At 36.3% G+C, this 21,065-nt stretch overlaps 1 pseudogene; it reads right to left on the bottom strand.

Annotated features, from left to right (window-relative positions):
* Positions 1–19,223: 19,223 nt before the first annotated feature.
* LOC121822172 (U4 spliceosomal RNA) lies at positions 19,224–19,335 on the bottom strand (annotated as a pseudogene).
* Positions 19,336–21,065: the final 1,730 nt, after the last annotated feature.

The raw sequence follows: 21,065 nt of genomic DNA, 5'->3' as shown, positions 1-21,065 counted from the left end.
TGCTCTATCTCTGGGCTTTTAACTCTGCATTTGACTCTGTGTTTCTTATCTAATAAGACCGTTCAGAATTACATCTACATTCTCCCTCCATTTGAAACATAAACAACATGAAGTTTAAGTGGATTTTACTCTTTCAGAAACTATGCCCAGATTTTGTCCTGCAGAACTGAGTTCTGCTGCTACTCCTGCTGTGGTGTCTCCAACCAAGCTGTGGCCCGTCTGTCTGTAGTCAGCTTAGCCCTGTGTGTTTCCACATCTCCTTGACTGAGGTTGTATTTAAAGATTGATGCTTCAACAATAATTGGAATTTTATTAACCATTTAGAAAATAACATCCCATTTCCCAAACAGATTTAAAAAGTCTCATCACTGTAGTAGCAAAACCTAATAAAGATATTGCCAAAAAGATTTTTTAAATGCATGCAAAAATTTAAGTCAAATAGTATCTATTACTCTTGGTTCTTTCTCAGTATAAGCTTTGGATTTTTATTTTATTCATTTTGACATAGAAATAAAATAATCTGTTGTACTCTATTTTTCTTTGTCAGACTTAATCAGTATTTCAAGGAACTACTTTAACAAACATGAAAAACTGACTTTTCAAATGTTGTTTTGCATTCTCCTTTTGCTTCTCTTCATATGACTTTAATTTCTTCAGTAGTAAGGTCAGTCTGTTTCTTAAGAAGTAGAATTGAGTCTGGCAATGTGGCTAAGTGGAAAAGCTACTTGCCATTTAGCCTGATGACCCGAGTTCAATTCCAGGCCCCAGATGGTAGAAAGAAAGAATCAACTCCTACAAGCTATCCTCTGACCACACACATGCGATGGCACACATGCCTCTAAAATGCATGTAAAGTATAATCAAAATATTAAAAAGTAGGAATAAGAAAGTAACATATATCGCTCCTGTCCTGGAACTTTGGTTCAGACAGAAAAGAAACAGCAAAATCAGATTCTGCTCGAGCACAAGGACCTGTGCATACAGATTCCTACACGTTTTTATTTATCCGGGCAGTGGCTCTCACTCTATCATTGTGGATCTCTCCACTTGGGACAAATTGCAGGGATGCAGACTGAGATGCTTCAAGATGATTTCTTTGGGCTTTGTATCAATCTGTTTAAGTTTTCAGTTTGGTGAGTTGCTTGGATGATTTTCTCCATGAGTAAATCTTTCTCCCGAGAGCCTTCATGTTGCCTCTAACCCAGCTATAGGAAAGAGAAGTCCCTTTTCTGGATCATATTCTTATGTCAGGAACTTTAAGAGAAAGAGAGGGTAGGTAAAATGCACTAAAGATGCTTCTTGAGGGAGTCCCTGCATGTGTCATACAGGGAAGCAAACCACATGAAGAGATAAGAATGAAAACCTGGTACAAATTGACTCCCTCAACCTGGATCAAACTTCAGGGAGTCTAATAATAGACAGTTTATTATTCCCAATGTGTTTAAGGCCAGTATATTTGGGGGGGGTGTCCTGATATAATGCAATCCCCATTGCATAAGAAAACATAATTACACTGAAGCTCAAATCAGGGTACAAGTCATTTCTTCCAAGAAGATGGTTTCTAGAGATAAGCTACCTATACTAGCTTAAGGGCCTAAGGGTCTGGCCTGGTCTTGATCATACATATAACATAGAGGTCATTTGAGCTATTAGTCACCCCTGGTCCTAATTGTGGGAGCTTGGGGGAGCCCCTACTGTAACGGTGATTTGGATTACTAGCCACCTTCCACATCCAATCCTAGTTGTAGGAGCTTGATATGGCCTGGCCTAACAGATAACAACAGATCACCAGGCAGTTAATAATTTCCAATTCTCAGCTTTCTGAATGGAAGAACAAGTTTCTCATATTTCCCATTGGAAAGACAATCCTTTGTGCTTAACATTTCTGGTTTCTCTAGAGATCTGAGGGCATAAGGATCCTTGTGTTATGCTCCCAACAGTTATTGATCTTAAATACTTCCTTTCTTTTCTCTTTTCTACTTTAATTTTTTTCTTTTTCCCTCTTTAATGTTTCTTTTAAGATAGTCAGTTTAAATCCAGGGAAAATGGAAACATACAAAGTCATAAAGTATATCTCAAAATAGGCCATGAAGTATAACATTATCTTCCCATGTGTGACCCTCATCCTTGAAGTCTTCCCACTGTATACTAATATAACAAAAACACCATTCAGATCTAATTTTACCTCAGTCACAGTCAGAGAAAGAGTGTTGATTTATCAGATTAGCACAGCAGCAGGTTATCATTTAAAAAAGAACATTTCATCAAATCATAGACTATTGAATTGGAAAGGACAATGAACCCAATGGTGTTTCTAGTGAAATAATCATACCATATAATCTTCAATGAATGTGCTTTGCTACTTCAATACCCCCTCTAGCCCAAGGAACTTACCATTCCAAACAATACATTGTCATCTTACTATATTTTATCAATTAAGACACATTTAATAACATTCAGATTATCATTCCTACCACATGAGTATGTCACCTACTCATATATTGTCACTTCCTTTGATGATTCTTTACAACTAGTGACAACTCTGTCTTTAAATGTTCAAATCACCAGCTTCTGTAGTCTACTTCACCAATGCTCTGTTACCTGTGGTAGCAGAGTGAAACTCGATGAGAATATATACACCACAGTAGGGAAGAATCACAATTTCTGTGTGTGAGTTTGGTCTAGAAACACTTACTGATTTGGTAATGGTTATAATATCCACTTTGTTTTAAATGTATGAGAACAACTTAAGAAAGAAAATGTTCTATCTAATGATTTCAGGTGTACCAGTCAATGGTCACTTAGTCCACATGCTTGAATAGAACATCATGACATCATGTTTGTGTAAAGGAGGACATTTCTCAAAAACCAACAGACAAGAAGCAAGGAGAGGGTATGCAATGTCAGGGCAAAATATAAACAGGGACAGGCCCTCCCTACTCAGTTACCTATTTTTTTCTATCTAGGGAGGAATCCATCAGTGGATTGAAACATCTATTTAACTAGACTCTTTTCGATATATTTCTTTAGGGATGCTCTCAGACACATCTAGGGATGGTATTTGCTAATCCCCTAGTTGCCTCTTAATCCAATCAAATTGATAGAACTAACCTTTATCAGCAAAATTGAAAAGTAAACTTATCTTTCCAAACATTTCACAACATCAACAAAAAAAAAATAAAGTTACTAATACAAGCAATCTTAAACTAATTTCTCATTTACTGAGAGTTTTGGCAGAATAAAGCTATTGGATTAAGTATAATAGATTGTAAATCTAATGTAGTTTCTACAAGACATAATATATATGGAATCACATTGAGGGAAAAAGAAATAGCATCTTAGCTCAACAGAGTCAGGGGGTGTCCAATGTATGATCAAAATGCATTCTAAAAAAACAGTCCAAAACAAACAGAGGACACCAAAGATGTAAGTAAATGAAAATGCCTTTTTGTAGCTGAAGCTTTCTCCAGTCCTGTCTGGCCTACAGTCAGGACAAATCTCTCTCATCCACCAGTCCCATAGCCACTCAGACCCAACCAAGTAAACACACAGAGACTTATATTGCTTACGAATTGTATGTCCATATGGCTCTGGCTTCTTGCTATCTAGTTCTTATATCTTAAATTAACCCATTTCTATAAATCTATACCTTGCCACGTGACTCACGGCTTACCAGTACTTTACATGTTGCTTGTCATGGTGGCAGCTGGCAGCATCTCCTCTCTTCCTCCTTCCACTTCTCTTCTCTTCTTGTCCCACCTATACTTCCTGTCTGGCTACTGGCCAATCAGCATTTTATTTATACAGAGTGATATCCACAGCACCTTCTCCAATCTCACAGTTTGGATTTTGAAAAGCAATGATGGGCCAGAGATAATGTGATATTCAAAACCCAAAGGACCCTTATAGACTGTTGTTCCTAGGGTTTTCACTGAGGAAGACAATCAGTATTGTTTTCCATAGTAAAAGTACCCAAAAAAAGAAAAAAAAGTAGAGAGACAATAACTAATTTGTGTTCTAGTGTATGTGTATACAAAGAATCTCTATGTGATAGGATCCACCACAATTTGAATGTGTAAACAACACATTCAAATAATGATCACAATTGATAAAATAAATAAATAAAAAGTAAGTATAAACTGATTTTTGTCTAAGATATATTTAGGAGATTGTCTTAATAAGACACTGCAGAACAAATTTGATGAGAAGGCAGCAATGATAAGCAGGTGCATATGAAAACAACAATAATAATAATAGTTCATATTCAGGCACTTGGTTCTGAGGCATGTAGACATTTCTGCATGGTCTCATCTCAATCATTCTAGGGTCACTGTAAGTTTTAGAAAGAGCCTAGAGTTTTTACATCATTAGTTGACTAAGGTTTGGTCTCTCCCTTTCATAACTCCCCTAGTTTTTTCTGTGCCTATTTCTTCATACCCTGCCTTGTAAATTTTGTCCTGATAGCCGAACCTCAAAATAAAATACTGCGATCCCTTGGGGTGTCAGGTGGACTGGTCCACCCCACCCTGGCTGCCGCCTCTTTTCACTTCTCTTCTTGTTGAAGAGATCTAATTCTCCAGATAGAAAAACTGTTCCCTTGTGGACAAATGTCAGGTTTTCTTCAATTTCCAACTGTTATTCTGAGCCTAAGTTCTTGAGTCATATGCTCAAATCTAAACCCTTGGCTTTGCTAAACCCTAGCTCACTCAGGACACTTTTAATTGTTTGGTCACTTAAAGGAAAAAAAATATATATATATATATATATGTATATATATGTATATATATATATATACACAACATGCAAACACACACACACACACACACACACACACACACATATATGGAGAGAGAGAGCCATTAACCCAGCACTAAATCAGACCACTGTGAAATGTGGCATAACATAATAAAATGTAACATTAACAATAGTTCTTGTGGACTCTGTCTACTTACACAATTTTCTTTAAAACTCTTCCCTGTCACTAAGGACTAGTATTTTTAGTTCCTCAAGGCTGCAGAAAACATTTTTTTTTTTGGTTTTTTGAGACAGGGTTTCTCTGTGTAGCTTTGTGCCTTTCCTGGAACTCGCTTTGGAGACCAGGGTGGCCTCGAACTCACAGAGACCAATCAGCCTGCCTATGCTTCCCAAGTGCTGGAATTAAAGGTGTGTGCCACCACCACCTGGCTTGCACAAAACATCTTATCTTAGCTACTCAAAACCTTTATTTCAAATGCATAGAATATTCTCTGAATAGACATATGAGTCTCATTCACTCTGCTCGCTTCAACATTTTAAAGGAAATTATTGTAAGAATAACACTTATGTTAATTAATAAACTCAGAATTTTGATAGTGGAAGCTTCAATAAAACTATGAAGTTGTACTAGATGATAACTAATGCTCTCTTTTTCACTACTCAGGAAAAAAGAAAACAAAACAAAACAACACAAAAAGAGTGAAAAATTAAGATGACCTTGTTTCAACAATTTAGTAATCTTGGACCTAACTGAAATTACTGACACAAAAGAAAGGGTATCTGAAAGCTGGCATAATTTCATTTTAAAGAAAAATGTTTATTTGTGCAAATGTGGCATGGTAACTGGTTTCTGATTACCTAACAGTGTGACTGTCCATTTCATGACGTTCTTGAGCCAAGTTTCTCCCAAGTATGCACAGTAACTCACAGAATGCTTTTGACAAAGTAGAAGAGAATGTATCAGGACAAAATATGAACTGCTAAAACCCTGCCAGAATAATGAGAAGAGAATTTTCAGAATATTGAGGTTTGTTTTTCCCCTTTAATCTCCTCAGCTGTAGCCCTGATGACTCTTAACGCTATCATCTTCATAAATTTGAATTCCGAGATAGTCCTTGTCTATACCATGTTATTTTTAAAAAGGTAGAGTCAGGAGTAGTTAAAATAACCATGTTAGTTCTTTCGGAATTTTGTGCGTTTGTGTCACATGCAACCTCTTCCCATCTCTATTCTAGTCAAGACTACTGAGTAATTTTTAATTTAAAAAAATGAGTTTCAAGCCATGTACCAAATCTGAAAGATAAGTGAAGTTTGTGGGAAGAGACTGGGATACTGGTCTATAACCGGGAAAGTACTGAGATGTTACTTCTTTTATGTAATTGGGATGGAGAAATGGAGCATGATGCCTGAGCACTCACCATTCAGAAGCAAGATGCAGCCTTTGTCCATGTCTTCAGTATCAAATGGACTGCAGGGGCTCTGAAATGCTCTGCACACTTTTCCATCATCAAAAACCAAGTAAATGAGGCCTTGTTGCTTTCATCTTTATGTTTCACTTTGAGGGAGTTACATCATAGAAATGTTACCAATGGCACAGCCATGTTCATAAGTACCTCAGTACTTTTTGGATATCACTTCACAACTTCCTTTCTAGTACATTCATTTCTAGCTTGTAATTTTTTTTTTTTTTGCTTACATAGCTCCTGCCATGTGTCTGGGAGTCCAGAAAACTTCATTATCTTGCAAATTTTAAGAAGCACTAATCGGAATGCAGAAAGCCCTTTATAAGATGTACTACTAAATTTCTATAAGTAAAGTGACTGCACCATGAAAAATTAATAAAAACAAATGTAAAAAGAGGTGATGGTTTGTTTCAGATGTTAGGTATTAGTGAGCAAATATTCAAGAAAGATATTGAATGACTCTAACATTAAATAGGGCTTGGTGTTTTCTTTTTTTACATATGAGTTTATTATTATTATTATTATTATTATTATTATTATTATTATTATTATTTGCCTCACTGATGCTGGTCTCTTCTTTCTCTCTTTCTTTCTTTCTTTCTTTCTTTCTTTCTTTCTTTCTTTCTTTCTTTCTTTCTTTCCTTTCTTTCTTTCTTTCTTTCTTTCTTTCTTTCTTTCTTTCTTTCTTTCTTTTGAGTAAAACTGAAATTTATTATAAGCCACAGTCGTCCTAGGGACCTCTGTGCTATATATATAGCCTCCATGGTTCTATGGGTTGTAGTCTGATTGTTCTTTATTTTATATCTAGAATCCACTTATGAGTGAGTACATACCATGACTGTCTTTCTGGGTTTGGGTTACCTCACTCAGGATGATTTTTTCTAGTTCCATCCATTTGCCTGCAAATTTCATGTTTTCATTGTTTTTCTCTGCTGAGTAGTATTCCATTGTGTGCCGACATGCCTGTCTACCTCTGCGGGCTGCCACTGGGCCTTATGTCTCTGCCGGCTGCCCTGACTCTTGCCGCCGCCAGGTCTGTCTTAGTTATTATTTTTTAAATAAACATGTATATATTAATTGACAAAAGTAAATCAAATATTTATTATAAGGCTATAAATAGCTTTGGTTAACTGTCAGAAGACTGAACTGTATGTAGTAACATTTCAGGATCCAAGCATGCCTAATATCCATATATGAAATATAGAGAATAGAATTTAGACAATGATCATAATTGATTATGAAAAATCAGAGGAAATCTATGACTGATTTTGAGTGTTTTCTAAGACTATATGCCAAAAGAAAATGTATAAAGGTCTGAGGCTGCCTTTAGGCTCTGTGAATTTCATCAGTGACATTTTACATGTCTACTGAACAGTTTCTCCCATGGAAATAATTACAACACAGTATTAGAGGTGAATTCATCCATCACAATGTCACTTATAAAGGCATGCTGCCTAAAGCCACAATAATAAATAAGAAATGTTTGTCAAATAAACTACAGTGCACATAGTCAATGAAGCAATTTACAGTTATATTGCTACTGTAGACAATTTATAAAGAAAAATTAGAGGAATCTCTGAGTGCTTAGAATGGGGTCTTTACCTTTTATCACTGAATTTATATCACCTAAAATAGCTTATCCTTGTTGGTAATTTATATGATAGACAAACAATAAAACAATTATGATAGTTCAGTCCTACTTAAATTGGTCTGAGGTGTTTTTACTGGTAAATGATCAATGATTTACTCATGTCTATTTTTCACAATTGTTTCTGTTTGTTTTTATTTTACAATAAAATACTTAAGAATGGATGGTACATATGCTTCATACTTGCAGTGTTTATTGTTAATTGCTAAGTTGGCAGAGTTTAGAATCACTTAGGAAATGAGTTTCTGGGCATATCTATAGAGGATTATCCTGTTTGTATGGACTGAGGTGGGAAGACCCACTAACTCTGGGTGGTACCACTTCCCAAGTAGGTCATTCTGGACATGGATAAAGGAGATGGGAAATAACATAAATGTATTCATGCAAGCACTGCATCTTACCACTGATGCATAGTATCTGTCTACATTTTACTATTAAAATGAAAATATGTTTTCATGTATATAATTTATTAAATTATATATATAAAATATTTTCAGATTAAGAATTAACTTGAAAACTTTGATATGGTTTTGATTTATAGAGAATGGGGTGGCTTTTGGTTTTGTTCTTAGTTATAAAATATTTTGAGTCATTTCTAACTACAAATATGTATTGTTTATGCTTGTAGTCAAGTTCAAAACAAATATCCCTAAAAGGGTGTACTTAGATTACCTTGTACAGATGTTTAAAGGGGAATAATGGAACAAAAAGGTTAAGTCAAGAGCAGGAAGGGGAGGACGAGTCGAGGAGGGAATACAGGAAATGAAAAACTACACTAACGATCTTTCAAAGAGATTGTATGGAAACTTAACATAGTAGTAGGAGCTTTCCAAAACACATGCATACACATCCATTAAAATAGTTAAAATGTAGTTACTCCATAATAGGGAAACAATGCCTCTACTAGATGTTACAGAATAACAAAATGAAAGCCCAATGTCAGAAATGTGTAACTTCTAATTAGGTCCACTAGACTCCCAAACATCAACTATTTCCATCATGTTCTCATTCACCACCCCAACCCTCCATTGCCCCCCCCCCATCCCCAGTTTACTCATGGAGATCTTATCTACTTCCTCTTCCCAGGGCGATGCCTGTGTTCCTCTTAGGGTCCTCCTTGTTAGTTAGCTTCTCTGAAGCTGTGGGTTGAAGTCTGGCCATCCTTTGATGAGTGAGTACATACAATGTTTGTCCTTATGAGTCTAGGATACCTCAGGATACTTTCTAGTTCCATTCATTTGCCAACAAATTTCATGATGTCGTTTTTTTTTCAAGGCTAGCTGGTCTACAGAGCAAGTTCTGGACAGACAGGGACACAAAGAAAACCTGTCTCAAAAAAAAGTGCTGTATCTTTGAAACACTAATCACTAATGAGACTATGCAGGCAGTAATAAAAAAAAGATACCATATTTGTATTTTTAAATTGCTTGTATTTCAGTTCATGGTTAACCAGCTTCATTGTTTCAAGCCTTTAAAGACAGGAGCTGTCCAAGGTATTATATTGTACTGCACTGGCTGGTTTTTTATATCAATTTTATACATGCTAGATTCATCACAGAGGAAGGAGCCTCAGTTAAGAAAATGACTCCAGGAGGGCCAACTATATGGCATTGTCTCAATTAGTGGCCAATGGTGGGTGATGCCATCCCTGGGCTGGTAGTCCTATTGCTATAAAGAGACACTATGACCAAGGCAACTTATAACAAAAAGTATTTAATTGGAGACTTGCTAACAGTTTCAGAAGATGAATACATGATCATCATGGAAAGGAGTAAGGCAGCAGGCAGGTAGGCATGGAGCTGGAGCTTACATCCTATTCACAAGCAGAGGGGAGAGAAAGGTTGGGGAGAGAGAGCAGGAGGGAGAGACAGAGATAGAGACTGTGTCTGTTGCCTGGCATGGAATTTTGAAACCTTCAAGCCCATCTCCAGTGACATACCTCCTCTAACAAGGCCACGCTTCCTAATCCTTCCTGAATAGTCCACCAATTGGGAATCAAACATTCAAATATGGGGCCATTCTCATTCAAACCACCACAGAAGTATCACTGGCTATGAAGGCATATGATAGAACCACCATATCTCCTCCTGGTCAGGAAACAGAAGAAAGATCAAAGTCTGTGCCTGGGACAAGATATAAACCCTAAGAGTACACCTTCCATGACCCATTTCCACCAATTATGTACTCACTTCTGGAAATTCCTATGGATTCAAAATAATGCCCTATTGAGGTATGTCTCAGTGGTACAGCATTTGACAACAAAATTAAAACATAATACTATAGTATTTATAAATACATCAGTGAATTAGCTACTGAGTATGTCATACCATATAGTCCAATCAAATCCCAGAAGTTACATCCAACAGTTTGGGGACCAAACTTCCAACATATAAGTCTGTGAGTGACGATTTTACATTTGACCCTTAACACGTGCTGTATATTTTCATTGTGACACATAGATACTCAAACAGTAAATGTAAAATCTTCAATGTATAAGTTTCTGATATAACATGTAATTAAGTCATCTGCAATTCAAAGGGGATATATCATCATAGACACAGAAATAAAAAAGTGACTGTGTTTACCTAGGGAACAGAGAGTCCAACTGTTATAAAGAATATTCTTATTTAATTTTGATACAAACGAAAATGTTAACAATAATATAAAGCCTTATAAAGAGTTCATTTTGTCAAGTGACCAGAATGCATATTAATGTATTTTATAAATGATCTTCAAAAGTATTAGCATAACAGCAATAGAATATAGTGTACTAGTTACCTTTTGTGCTATAATAAAGTGCCCTGCCTAAATCAACCTAAGGATTTAGGGTACCAGGGCAGAGTTCATCAAGGTGGAGAAGTCAAAACAACAGGAGTTCAAGGCAGCTGGTCATTTTATATTTCCTCAGTTGGAAAGCAGAGAAATACAATTCTTTGGCTCATGTCACCTACTTTTACTACAGCCAGAGTTCCAGCCAGGAATGGTGTTACCAATGGTGGGTGAATTGTCCCATAGCAACTAACAAAATCAATATAATCCCATCACAGGCATGCTTTGAGGCCCATCTTTTAGATTTTTCCAGATCTCACAAAGTTGAAAATTGAAGTTAACCATGACTCAAATAGCATTTAATTTTAACCAGACTGTAAAAAATTATGAGAGTTATCAAAAAAGGAATAAAATTATTAATATCACTGGCCTACCATAGCTAGTATACTGTCCATAGTAAGAATATAATATTTACAAAATTATTACATATTTTAATTTTAGAAATAATATATTTTTTTTTGGTTTTTTTATTATTATTATTATTATTATTTTACAACACCATTCAGTTCAACATAATAGCCACAGAATCCCCTGTTCTCCCCCTCTCGCCCACCCCTCCCCCCAGCCCACCCCCCATTCCCACCTCCTCCAGATCAAGGTCTCCCCCGAGGACCGGGGTTGACCTGGTAGACTCAGTCCAGGCAGGTCCATTCCCCCCTCCCAGACCGAGCCAAGTGTCCCTGCATAAGTCCCAGGATTCAAACAGCCAACTCATGCAACGAGCCCAGGACCTGGCACCAATGCACAGCTGCCTCCCAAACAGACTGAGGAATCTGAAGGCAGACATCCACGGCTGGGCCCCTGGTGGAGCACTGGGAGTCTAATTAGTGAGTATGAAGAGGATTTATATGAGCGAGAATTGTTGAAGCCAAGGTTGGATAAAGCACCGGGATAAATAACCAAATGAATGGAAGCACAGGATCTATGAACCAAAGGCTGAGGGGCCCCCAACTGGATCAGGCCACCTGAACGGGTGAGACAGTCAGAAATAATATATTTTATAACACTTAAGTTTTTAGAAGTTAAGGAAAATTTTCAAGGATTTATTTCTTTTCCTGAGAAAACATGACACACCCTTTATGATGAGCAATTTCTAATCTCCCACTGAAGGAAGAATGAGTTTACTCTAGATATGTGTTTTGACAGAAATGAGAGCTGATACATATTTCAGAAGAGTTTTGTGAAAATTTTTTCTTTAGCATTTTGAATATAATTTCTTATGAAAAATGAAGAGAAAGAATTCTATGGAGCCATTGATGGAAAACAACTTTTAAGCCACCATATCACACTTTATCTACAAATGACTTCTGAATGGCTCTCTGTATATCCTGGAATTGATACCTAAGGGTTTCTTACTTGTTTATCCAGTGAGTCATTTCAAGGTGTCAGCAGATCCTTAAGAAAGGAGTGTCCAAACATTTGGTTTTGTTGTGACAGTGTCACAATGTGTGTGTGTGTGTGTGTGTGTGTGTGTGTGTGTGTGTGTGTGTGTGTGCTTGTATAGGCTAATTGTTGGCATCAGGTGTTCTTGTCAATTTCTCTTCACTTTATTTACGAAAGCGCAGCATCTCCTCTGGTGGCCCAGGCCATCCACCTTGCCCTGGAGAATCCCATTTCTCAGCTATCTGACCAATGGGATCACAAAGGGATGTCATGCCTACTTGGCTTTTATGTGGCTCTTAGGGATCCAAGTTTATTCAATGGGACATCTCCTGAGCCTGTCTTCTGATTTTTGAAGATGGCACCTCACAAGTCTTAATCAAGAGGAATTAATAGCACTTAGGGAAACTAGGATGACAAAGAGACCTTAGGCAAAAAAATAATTTTTAGTGGAGGACAATGAAAAGTGTTCATTGAGTGATTTAAAAATACTTTTTATTTCTCTTACATGAATTCACATTCTTACACACACTTGACAAAGCTTGTTTTAATTTTTACATATAATTTATCTTCTCTCTCTCTCTCTCTCTCTCTCTCTCTCTCTCTCTCTCTCTCTCTCTGTGTGTGTGTGTGTGTGTGTGTGTGTGTGTGTGTGTGTTGTGTTATAAAATTGTCATAAAGACATACTGGAAAATGAAAAATATTAAATTGTCTTTATAGAATCTTTCCAGTGGAAACTAGCTATTACTCAAAATCTCACTGTCTCACCAAATACATTCATCAAACAGAAAAAAAGAGAGACATTTAACACTCCAAATAAAAACAAGCAAATAGGCCGGGCGGTGGTGGCGCACGCCTTTAATCCCAGCACTCGGGAGGCAGAGGCAGGCGGATCTCTGTGAGTTCGAGGCCAGCCTGGACTATCAAGTGAGTTCCAGGAAAGGCGCAAAGCTCCACAAGAGAAACACTGTCTCAAAAAAAAATAAATAAATAAAAAAAAAATATAAAAAAAAAATAAAAATAAAAACAAGCAAATTGAAGGAAATGGACATTCCAATTTCTTTTGAATTAAGTTCTTAATATATATATATATATATATATATATATATATATATATATATGAAATTAACTTCTCATTAAGGGAAGAATTATTTAAAACTTCACAAATTTAATAATCTCCAAATTTTATTTATTTAGGCAAGGGACATATTTAAATATTTACATATAAGAAATTGCATTTTGTACTGGACATAGTGGTGTATGTTCATAGTTCCAACTATGGGGGTTGCTGGGGCAGGGGACTAGCTTGAGTTTAGGACTTTCAGACTAACCTGGGCCTCATAGGGAGACGTTATCTCAAAACAACAATGAAAAAATTGCATCTGTTCGTATTTTGATGAGAATTTAGTATTCTCTTGGAGGAGAACTTAATGCCATTACTGAATATGGGTCTAGCTGGTTACCACCCAGGTAAAAATATATTTCATGAGCTAATTTAAATTTCATTGAGCAGTTTGTGCAAGGATGTAGTGACTTGGAAAGTACTTTCATGTAAAAGGGATCTTATGAAGGAGAACTTGCTGTTACTTGACTTGAAAGAGCTAATGACTCATTCACTGGAGTAGGAGTACAACACCATTTCACGTATTACCTTTTTCATTCATACACAGGAATTAAACGTAAGGTGAACCTCACCCATTTCCATTAAGTTGTAAAGAAATGTGCATGATGCCATTTACTGATACTTAAGACAACCAAAGAGCAATTTTCACACCTCATTGCTACAGGTAAATGAGAGGTAAAATGAAATGAGAGACATGTAATAAGAGCCCTTTAGGCTCTTTGGTTACTAATGATATGGCTTTTCTCTCTTCGGTATCACACTAGGACCCTGCTTTATATACCAGAACAAAAAACAGGTATTATTAGAACTCTGGTAACCTCGTTCATCTCAAGTGATTGAAACAGAATCAAATTTTTTTTCATTACACAATGTTCAAAAATCCTAATTCCTTCATCTTTTATTTCTCCTTAACATTAATGAGACCAATGGATACATATTTGTAGATTATGATTAGGGTTTGGTTAATCAATATGTATTTATCCCCATCTGAAATAGCAACAGTTCAGCCTTATCTAAATAACTATCTTTAATTAAAAAGTTAGGGTATGTTTTTGGATGTATATGTTATCATTATGTAAATAGAATCAGTTCTACTTTGTACCAGTAGAGTGAAATATATTAGCATAATTTGATGAGGGGCCTCCAAGTGGATCAGGCCCTCTGAATAGGTGAGACAGTTGATTGGCTTGATCTGTTTGGGAGGCATCTAGGCAGTGGTACCAGGTCCTGTGCTCATTGCATGAATTGGCTGTTTGAAACCTGGGGCTTATGCAGGGACGCTTGGCTCAGTCTTGGAGGAGGGGACTGGACCTGCCTGGACTGAGTTTACCAGGTTGATCTCAATCCTTGGGGTAGGCTTTGCCCTGGAGGAGGCGGGAATGGGGGGTGGGATGGGGGGACGGGGAGGGGGGTAGGAGGGGGGAGAACAAGGGAATCCGTGGCTGATATGTAGAACTGAATGGTATTGTAAAATAAAATAAAAGGGAAAAAATGTGAAATATATTAGCATAATTCGATAAAATTATTTAGTATAAATTCCATCTTTTTTTTAAACATCCTCTTAAGTCCCTGACATTAATTAGAAGTGTGTGGTGGTTACAAAGTTTATAATAAATTATAACATACATATAACATTTTTGTGAGCATTAAGATGAAATGAGTGAGTTCCTGTGTCCACTCTCAGCTTGTGCTTGATCTGTAGTGATTTACTATCTCACTGAGCTTCGACTTGGTCATATAAAAATCTGAATACCAGCAACTGCTTCACAGAGTGACCTACATCGTTAGAGCAGATAATAGAAACAATAGTGCTCATTGAGTTCCTAATTAGATAATAATATTAGACTTTCTTTTTATTATTTATATTGAAATACATCATATTACATATACAAGAGAACCATAATAGTAGTTTAAAACCATTGTCTTTCTTTAAAAAACAGAAAGACAATATGGTAGCACCAATGACATTTTTTGTAATATACTGCTACTCTTGGCAAAAACAAATAAGTAGATAAGTATTCTTGACATGCTGACTTTTATAGCAATTTTATAATACTTATGCATTATACATGTAGGACAATATTGATCATGTTAATAATGATAACACTTGAAGCCAGTTGCCTGGTTGTTAACATCTATTGTCAATGGGGACTAGTATAATATAATTTCTACATTAATTAGAGAAATATTTATCAAATATAAATATATTATAAATTTTTTATAAAATGTATTAGTCGCTTAGTTAACAATTGTGAGAAATGACAACTGGCCAATTGTAAATACATATTCTATACTCCCATCCAAGTATGGAGATTCTTAAATTTCTCTCAGGTGGTTTCTTCCTCCCTGTCCTCCTTGCTCTCCACGTCCATGGCAAACCTCCCTGTTTTCTTCCATTTTGTGACATTTATGTCAAATTAAATTAACATTAGCAGTTTCTAAAAGTCATTCAAATGAACAGAAATCATCTTTAATACCTCAGAGAGACCAAGGAGCACCAAGAGGGGCTGGGGTTTTGAACTCTAGTGGTAGAGTTCTGCTATAGCATGTGCCTTTGTAAAAGTCCATAACACTAAGTAAATAAACGATTAAGGTAGCACCAACAAAATGAATTAAAAAATTAGTTCACATTTTCCTGTATTCCTTCCATTGTAGATATTTTTTCATTCATCATTATTAAATGTTTGGATAGACATATTAGCTCTCAAGGACATTCCAATTAATTGTGATCTAAGAATTTTTTTTAAAAAAAATTAAGCAACAAAAACAAAAATTTGTTCTAACAGAAGGTGGATCTGAACTTTGACATTAAATAACAAAACAAATGACTAAAACAGAAGAAAAGAAAAAGAAAACCTCATTCAAAAAAACAGAGAGTGTCATCTGAAACCATTCTTGAAACGTATATTAAAGTTGACTGAGGGGTCTCTAAGGGGATGACTTGGAGGGTGCTACATTCTGAACAGACTTAAAGAGCAAAATGCTCCAATCTAACCCTTGGTGGCTACAGTATTTTTAATTTGTGGTTTTGAGACTGTTATAGAAAATCAGAACTCAAAGAAGCCAACTGTTACTGGGAGAGTTGGAGAACTCAGCTTCATGACACACAGAGAGCCAGCAAGCTAACAGGCTGAGGAGCTGGGTCACGAGCCGATCCACTGTTTTTTACATTGATGTGCCACACAGCATCTTTGTAAACTTTCTTTGTTGTTATCCGTTAGTTAAGGATTTGAATGTTTGCCTACATAACAGAGGACCATGAGTAGCTGTGTTCATAGAACTGACAAGGTTAGAATAGCTATTTTTAACTGTTTCTCACAACAAGGGTTGTTGAGATAGGAAGGAAGCAAGACCACAGAAGCAGAACACAACACATACTACTCTCAGTCATAAATGCAGCAAAAAAGTTTAACTCTTTCTAGTCCTCTTCAAGACAAGGTGGATTTAAGTGTCTGAAACATGTCAGGGGCTCTCCGGCCTGGAAGATTGGTTGCATCATTGTACGGCATCAAAAAACAAGCAAGGCCTAGAAAGAGCTGTGTTCCTAGACTCAACTTAGGCAGATAGGCATATTTCCTGTGTAAAATATGGGAAGCTCACTCCATAGAATGACCTTGTGCTCAGCACATAACAAAGGCAGATAGCATGAGGTCTATAGCTAGCACAAGCTATTTTCAGGGGAAAAAAAAACATTTTCTAAAACCTCATCTTGAAAATGTTGCAGTGTTCTAAGATCAATGTGGTGGTATTGTGTTCCCCAAAATATTGTGCACCCTAATAAACTTACCTGGGGTCAGAGACAGAACAGCCACTAGATAAAAAGGCTAGAAAATGGTGGCACTCACACCTTTAATCCTAGCATTTCAGAGGTAGAAATCCCTCTGGATCTCTGTGAGTTCAAGGCCACATTGGAAACAGCCAGGCATGGTGACACAAACCTTTAATCACAAAAAGCGAGCATTTAATCCCAGGGAGTAACATAGACAGCAGAAAGATATATAAGGGGTGAAGACCAGAAACTAGAAGCATTTGGCTGGTTAAGCTTTCAGGCTTTCGAGCAGCACAGTTCAGCTGAGAGCCATTGGGATGAGGACACAGAAGCATCCCGTCTGAGGAAACAAGACCAGCTGAGAAGTTGGCCAGGTGAGGTTAGCTGTGGCCTGTTCTGGTTCTCTGATCTTCCAGTTCACCCCAATACCTAGCTCAGGTTTGATTTTATTAATAAGAACTTTTAAGATTCATGCTACAGATCAAGAAACAAACTACACAGAAGAATCAAAAACTAAGACAGCTTTGGGAGGAAATCTAGAATTTGACACAAAACCAATTTTCTTAAGGAAACTGTATAGACCTAGAGCAGACAATGGCATTGCCCCAAAGTCAGCAAAACTACTAGTAAAAGTGAAGTGGCGGTAGATGATTTATTTGTCGAAAACACTGTCACAAAAAGCACCAGCTTGCTGTGTAGGAGATGGGGGAGGGGAGTGTCATCTTTTGTGAGGAACAGAAGGCCATGTACCCATGGGACTGGGAACTGTTTATCATCCTGAGTAACCGAGAACTGGTTTATCATCATCTTGAGTGGAGCTCTCATACAGCGACTTAGGGAGATATTTTAACTGGAAAGTGCTTTCATCTTGCCTAATTGGGGACATTTCTTTAACGGTTTTTGGATGGTTTGAAAAGTCCACTAAAAGTGACCGCAGCTGTTTCTTTCTCTGCCACATCTGGGTTTCGGAGCCTGGAGTGAGTCACTTGTCTCACTTGCCTTGTTCCCTTACAACAGGTTAGCAAGGTTGACTAACTGTTACCTCGGAGGTATTTGGAGCTGATATGAGCAGATAACTTATCAAGGGTGGCTGACAGTTTAGATTTAAAGCCTTGAAATTATTAAACTTTCTTCTTTCTATCAATGTCAACTATTTAGGTGAGCATTTTATTTGGCTTTTAACATTATATAGCTATTAAATACTTTAGATGACATCTAGCAGCATTCAAAGTAGTTAATCTTGAAACGTGTCAATTTTCTTTAAAAAAAAAAAAACTTTTTTTTGTAGAGAAAAAAATCAACTCTGAAAATGACAGAGAACTTTAATATTTTGAACTTGTTTGTTCCTCAAAGGAGACAGCATGAAAATTAACAATATAAATTCTAGCAAAAATATGTATCTACTAACATTGAGCATATGAAAAAAGCCATATATTGACAAAGGAAGATTGTCTCCATAGTAATTATAACATCTGTATCCTCATGGAATGTTCCTGCATTTGAGATGAGAAGTAGGAGTGAATGAGGTGTTGATCTCAGTAATCATATAAACTATACCTAATCCTATTCCAAACTAAAAGAACCTTAGCAAATTTAGGAAAGATGAAATAGTTTGTGTGATGGAAACTAATGCACAACACTGTTAACCATTACAAAAGATCTCCCTAGCAGGATTTAAATAAAAATTTAAATTATCATTGTATAACAATTTGTGACAAAAAAATGAAACCAGGAAATATTTCATAAAATAGTAAAAGATTCTTAATGATACCTTTTTTAATTGTACAACCTGTGGTAATTGTGCGAAATTATCATATTGCTAATTGAAACGTTTGAGATGCAAGAATATGAAATATAAGTTAACTAAATCTGATATTTACTGGTTTAAAATTGATACATCATTTACTACAGTTTATTAAACTGCACAAAATAATTCTTCATAGAAAACAATATATATATATACACATATATATCATTCCGAGATGTTGATTTAATTAAGAAGAGCTATTAAATACTTTGATGTTAAGTGGCTTCTGAAAATGGTAAAAACTGTCCACCCTGGATATTTTGTCAAAAGTACTGTCAAGTAATAATGACTGTAGAAAACACACACACACAAAAATCACATAAATATGCATGTATATAAGACTTTTAAAATTATGTACAGTATATATACATGTAGGTATGCACATTTGCATGTGTCATAACAATATATCTTGAATTTGCAAATTATGTTTATAGGAAAATTTATTGAGTAGAATTTTCTTTTTCAAGTCGTCATGGTGGGGTATTGGGAAAAGTTTTCAATTAGCAATAATTGCACCTCGGATAAACCTCATTGGCTATGATACTGCCACTGCGCAAAGCTGAATTTTCTTTTTAAAGAGAAACAAAATAAATATATTGATTTTAAATATTGTGTTTTTGATTGTGGTAATTGCAAAAAGATCTAATGACCCAAATTCTTCATCTTACTCATAGCTTACAAAGGTCTTCTCTTTTAGGATGTTTTGGTGGTTCTCTGTATGAAACCAACACAATATGGCAGAAGTATCGCTATTGAATTAGTTAACAAGCTATAACTTACTTTCACTTCTAACTCTTTCATGATGACTTTGGAGAAAAGTCGTTTATTGTAATTCTATGAGACTCATGTAGTGACGAACCAAAGCCTGCTAAGAACAACCATATGAGTGACCTATAAAGTGGACTTTCTCTCCTATTCAATTCTCTTTTATGAAAATTGTGATTGGTGAAGTATAAAAGAGAAAGAAACCAGCCTTAAACACCTCTTTAAGAGGTAAGTGCCATTTGGGGGATTTGATGGATGAAAATGTGGGTGTGTAATTTCTTGAGCCATGGAAAAACATCATTGAAACTGACAACAAGAATATTCACCTCTGGCTGAGAAAACGAATCTGTGTGTGAGAAAAGCAAAGAGAGGATTTATGAAATTTTCAGTCTTGTTACTACTGCAATTTTGAAAACACAAGTGGTGGTTGAATCTTAATTTTCATCTTTTATCTTCAACTCATTATGCCTGTGTATCCCTGTGTGATAATGTCCATGACAATGTCACAGATGTACCGAAATTTATTGTCTTAAAACAAATGAACTTCATTACCTCACATTGTGAGGTTCTACTGTGTGTTTCTACTTCTGTGTCTTTTTATGGAATTATTAATAATAAAGATGCCTGTGGTGATATTGTGTTCCCCAATATATTGTGCATTCTAATAAACTTATCTGGGGTCAGAGAACAAAATAGCCACTAGATAGACATAGAGGCCAAAAATGGTGGCACACACACCTTTAATCCTAGCATTCTGAAGGTAGAAATCCATCTGGATCTCTGTGTTCAAAGCCACACTGGAAACAGCTAGGCATGGTGACACACACCTTTAACCCCAAGAAGTGATGGCAAGAAGTAGAAAGGTATATAAGGTGTGAGGACCAGGAACTAGAGTCTGGTTAAGCTTTTGGCTTGTTAAACTTTCAGGCTTTTGAGCAGCAGTTCAGCTGAGATCCATTCAAATGAGGACACAAGAGGCTTCCAGTCTTAGGAAACAGGATCAGCTGAGAAGTTGGTAAGGTGAGGTGGCTGTGGCTTGTTCTAGCATTCATCCCAATAACTGGCACTAGGTTTGTTTTTATTAATAAGACCTTTTGAAATTCGTGTTACAGGTGCCAGTCAAGGCTACAGTATCTGAAGAGTTGAATAGGAAAGAGAGTCCACTTTTTTAAAGGAGATTTTTATACTTGTGAATAAAGAGTTATCTACCCACACACAAAATCTCTTATACCAATACCAAGGATATTAAAGCATCCCATCAACTGGCACACCCACAAAGACAAGAAACTATGAACACAAACAGGGTTAGGAAGAAACATTCAGTAAGTTGTTTCAAAATCTTCTTTGATCTAGAACCATTTAGACAGCTGAGTAGTATTAAAAATATTCAAATTTATTTATCATATATTTTCCACTATATTAGTTTTTTAATTAGGACTTTTATTCATTTTACATACCAACCACAGATCCCTCTCTCATCCCTCCTCCTGCTCCCCGCCCCCAGCATTCCCCCTCAGCCCACCCTC

This window comes from Peromyscus maniculatus, chromosome 13 (assembly GCF_049852395.1).
Source record: "Peromyscus maniculatus bairdii isolate BWxNUB_F1_BW_parent chromosome 13, HU_Pman_BW_mat_3.1, whole genome shotgun sequence".
In the NCBI taxonomy this organism is placed as follows: Eukaryota; Metazoa; Chordata; class Mammalia; order Rodentia; family Cricetidae; genus Peromyscus; species Peromyscus maniculatus.
The sequence above is the reverse complement of the archived record's forward strand: the minus strand, read 5'-3'. Positions and strand labels throughout refer to the sequence as shown.